Genomic DNA, 4,942 nt, shown 5'->3' on the forward strand with positions numbered 1-4,942 from the left:
GTAGTTCGATTGCATCACAAAGGCTTGGGTCAATCGGCCGAAGAAACTCAAGTACTGTGTCAAAAAGTTCGTAGAAACGTCGTAAGCATTTTCCTCTTGACAGCCACCTCACTTTGGTCTGTAGGAGTAGACATTAGAATTCTTTGTCATAGTCTTGACAGAGCTTGCGGAAAAGACGTTCTTTCAAAGAGTGCACTTTTATCTTGTTAAAAGCATTAATTACATAGCGCAGAGAATCATGCAATCTCACATAAATGTTTAGCAACAAGGTGCTGCAGACGGCCTTCCATTATGCTAGGTAGAGCAGATTTGAAATCCGCAAGATATCTGTGATATCGACCAATCACAGTTGCAGCTCCATCGGTTGGAAAAATTCTTCCACTCTTTTGTATATAGAGTAGCCTTTTGTGTTGGTGGTTAAATTTCTGGTAAACGACAGTTCCTCCACTACCTCTTCATTCCGATTAATGAAACGAACATAAGTTAGCAGCAATGCTTCATTGTCTCTAACTGTCGACTTGTCAGTTTGCATTACAAATTCTGTGTTGTTTAACACGTTCAAAGCGTTTCTTTCACATTAGCAGGCATCTCGTCAATTTTTCTTGAAACGGTGTCATTACTCATAGGAATCGATTTCACCATGGCACACGCGTTAGACCCCAGCATAGTACTGACAATCTCATTAACTGCAGGTAACACAAGTGTTTCCCCAATAGTATGTGATTTGCCACATTGCGCTATTAATAAAGAGACTTTATAGGAAGCAAGGAGGCCTTTGTCAGCATTGAGAGCAGATTTTCCAAATAGCTTGCCTACAGTACTGCGGTTCTCAAACTTTGACTTTAAACTTTGGAAAAATGAAATAGGCTTACTCACTTTGTCTGAATGCATTTTTGCAAGGTGATCACTCAGTCTTGAAAGCTTCATAGCTTCATCGAAAATGCCTTTTCACAAACGAGGCACAAGGGAAGCTGTCCATTTGTAAGTGAAGGGATGAATCCATATTTCAAGTATTCATTTGAATATTGACGGCATTTCTTCTTCTCCATTCTTATAAAGTATGCTTCAAGAATGCATTGCTTATGTCGCTCTATCATATAATGATGTATGACTTTTATAACTCTATGACTCTGCTACAGATCAATCACACTGGATATCCTAAAGAACAACCTAACCCGCTGTATTCCATAATGCTACTGATTGGCTAGAACTTTCAATTGCGTGATTGTTTATATCAGTGTTCTGAAAAGATACTTGGCGTCCACTAAGCCTACAACTCCCAGAGATCCACACAAGTGAAAGTTTGAAGCAGTTCCAGCCAATCAGTGGCATTATGGAATACAGTGGGTTAGGTTGTGCTGTAGGTTATCCAGTATTATGAAGAGTGATTGATCTGTAGCAAAGTCATGGAGTTAAAAAAGTTATACATTATATGATAGAGGCGCGCAGGCTGCACACAACTCCCATTACATGTAAGTGATTCATATGGAAATAATTGCCTTGGTTTTTGTCGGGTTCGGATTTCACCGGTTGCTTTTGGACAGATTATCAACGAAAATCTTTTTAGAAAGATGTAGTTACTAGACAAAGAAAAATGAACAAAGCAAACACAGAACGCACCACTACCGCCCCCTTTTTGCTCCCACACCCCTTTGCATTCCACCGCCCCTTTGAAAAGTAAAAGCGCTCCCCACGGGGCAATAACGCCTATGTTGAGAATCACTGCCCTGGTAGGACTAAGAAAAAATGTAAAAATAAGAACAATAAAGTTTTACTATTTATTTAAAAAATTTATTAAAAGTAAAAAAAAAAACATTTTGCCATATTTACAATAAAAGAATCTAAATAATAAAACAAAAATACATATTTGGTATCGCTGCGTCCGTAAAAGTCCGATCTATAATGCATTATTTACCCTGCACAGTGAACATCGTCTGAAAAAAAAAATTAAGAACGCCAGAAACGCGGTTTTTTTGGTCACTCTCTCTCTAAGAAAAAATGTAATAAAAAGTGATCAAAAAGTCATATGTATTCAAAAATGGTACCTCACACAACTATGTCGATGGAAAAATAAAAAAGTTATTGTGTGCAAAAGATGGAGACAGAAAATAATTTTTTTTTAAATCTTTTAAAAAAATACATGTAGTACAGTTTTTTTCTATTTCTCTCTACTTACAACTTTAACTTAAAAAGTTTTTCAGTACATTATATGGCACATTAAATAGTATCATTATAAAATACAACTCGTCCCACAAAAACAAGCCCTCATACAGCTAGATTGATGGATAAATAAAGGAGTTACAATTTTTTAAAAGGGGTGAAGGAATAATGAAAATAGAAAAAAACAAAAAAGCTCTGTCACTAAGGGGTTAAAGGAAAAAAAAACCTCTGCGTGAAACCACCCTTAATGCTGTCATTCTCTTACTGAATGGGTTAAATTTCATACTACTTAAACTTGCTAGGCTTGATTAGATAACCTTTAGCATCATGCAGAGCTTATTACAGCTACATATGGTTTTCCTTCATACATGAAAGACATATGACAAAACATTCCAGATCTGGAGCAGCCCTAGCAAGCCATCATAACTAAGTGCTGAATGTCAAAAGCTATGTTCAAGACAAGGTATTTATGTTCAGGGGTATCAAATATATATGTGAGATTTATAGCAGAAGCATGATTACTTTTGGTCATCAAATTATACGCATTCTTCACAATTTAAGAGATCTTTTATAATGAGCAACAACAAGCACACAATACAATACCATCAACACAAAGCCACTCAGAAAAAGAATATTTAAAGGGGTACCAAAAGTATAATTAAACTTTTTACAAGTTTTTGTAAAAGTCATTGTGACAAGTCAGAAGCTTTAATCGGTGGGGTTCCAGGTGGTGAGACCCCAACCAATCGCTAAAAGAGCCCACCTTATGACCATTCGACTGTTTCTGCCACTGCTTAGAGTGGTGTAAGGGCTCCATAGATAGTTTATGGAGTCTGTACACCACTTGCAATGGCAGCTTAATGGGCACCATGTTCAGCTGATCACTTTTGCCGATTCATTTTAGCAATTGGTGTTGGTTTCAGCACCCGCACCTTCATTGATCAACACTTCTGACGTTACTATGAAATGTCAAAAGTCTGTTAAAGGTTTAGTTATACTTTAAGGTGAGCAGAGATTTACCACCACGTGCCATTGATTCTAGTGCAGCTTGACTTTTGTGTCTACCGCAACTGATTTCCTGCATGAGCTTTTTGGTTTTGGCTCCTGTTGCTTTAAATATGTCAAGTGGGTGGTTTCCACTTCTCGCTGTCAATGGATGGCATTAAATTTGTTTGGCAATGAGAGGTGGAGACAACCCATTAACTTAAAGCCCATTACTAGTCATCTGTCATGTGAGCAGTCTTCACCAACCAGTGTCAATGAAACATCACATAAGCCATTGACGCTGGGCTGTGGAGATGTCCCACTTGACAGTGGACTAGAATTAGACTCTAGAAGTAACTGGAGTGACCGCATGCAAATGTGGGGGAAAAGGGGTCAGACAAAACAGACTGTCTTTTCACAGAAACAGTGCCACTCTTGTTCATGGGTTGTGTCAGGTATTGTAGTTCTCTTTCTAGCAGGCTTGTATATGGGTCGAGAAATTATTCCGATTTCTGCATTGAGTGAGAATGTGAACGATTGTCATTCAGTGTAAAAGAATGCACAGACTGAATGACGAATGTTAATTGGCTCGTTGTTCAATTTATGTCTGCCTAAAAACTGAACGATGAATTGACCCATGTAAACAGGCAGTCATTCATCTATGAATAGCTAATTCATCTATGAATATCCATAAAAGCTCATGATCATCTCAGGGATGACCTATCACTAGAGATGAGCGAGCACGCTCGTTTAAGGCAGCATGCGGGGTGGGGGGAGCGGGAGGGAGCAGGGGGAGAGTCAGAGAGGTCTCTCTCCCCCCTGCTGCCCCCAGCTCCACCCCCGCTGGCCCCCCGCATGCTGCTCGGGCGAGTACACAGTTACTCGATAAGACTGTTACTCAATCGAGTAGCAGCCTTAAATGAGCGTGCTCGCTCATCTCTACCTATCACGCATTTGCGCTTGACAGGTCGGCCTATGTAGAAGGACCCTAACATGCACATTACCATACAGCCCACAATCAATTATTATTATTAGTAATTATAATTTAGCCTAATTTTGGATACAATTTTAAAAAAGGGTTTTTCTTTTGAAACAGCTCCCCTCTTGTCCACAGACTGATATTGCAGCTCATCCTCATACAGTTGCAGTATTCAATGCGGTCATTGAGTTGAATAACCAACTATGTAAGACACTGAAGTCCCAAGTTCCCTTGGGCAAGAAATACTGTTTGTTAGTGATTCTCTGCTTTGGCTCATAGAGGGTATCCCGCTCTATGTAGTCCATATGCATTAGTAGGGTATGGAGCAATCCCTTTAATGCACAAAAAGTTGGGAAAGTAAACTGATACTGAACTCAACAGATAACATATTTTGCAAATTGCAGTCTTCTTTGTATTTTGTAATTGTAAGGAGATTTTGCTGTCAAACTTTGCCATACCTTCTCTATGAGGTAGATGGTCATCTAACCTGCAGACCCTTACATGCATGAATGGAATGACGCCGTTACATGCACATAAAAGGAATAGGCAACATATAAACCAAATTTGATGAAAAATCAGACTGACTGAAATGAGGAATATGTCAAACATTGTTGGGGGTGCAGTAATTTATGTTTTTTATTATTGCTTTAAAGGCCTTGAATTCTTGTAGGTTACAGTGTAGAGGGTCACACGGCCCCTTTCCTTTCATTTATCAGCCTTTTGATCTGCTGACTGCTGCACACAGCCTGACCCATAGGTATTTCAAGGGATCAATGAGTGTTATATTGGATAGCGCCAACAGATTCTGCTTCTTAGTTT

At 39.0% G+C, this 4,942-nt stretch overlaps 1 pseudogene; it reads right to left on the bottom strand.

Moving 5' to 3' along the window:
• Positions 1–343: 343 nt before the first annotated feature.
• Positions 344–1,049, bottom strand: LOC136581705 (SCAN domain-containing protein 3-like; annotated as a pseudogene).
• Between the last annotated feature and the right edge of the window lie 3,893 nt (positions 1,050–4,942).

This window comes from Eleutherodactylus coqui, chromosome 11, assembly GCF_035609145.1.
Source record: "Eleutherodactylus coqui strain aEleCoq1 chromosome 11, aEleCoq1.hap1, whole genome shotgun sequence".
Lineage (NCBI taxonomy): Eukaryota > Metazoa > Chordata > Amphibia > Anura > Eleutherodactylidae > Eleutherodactylus > Eleutherodactylus coqui.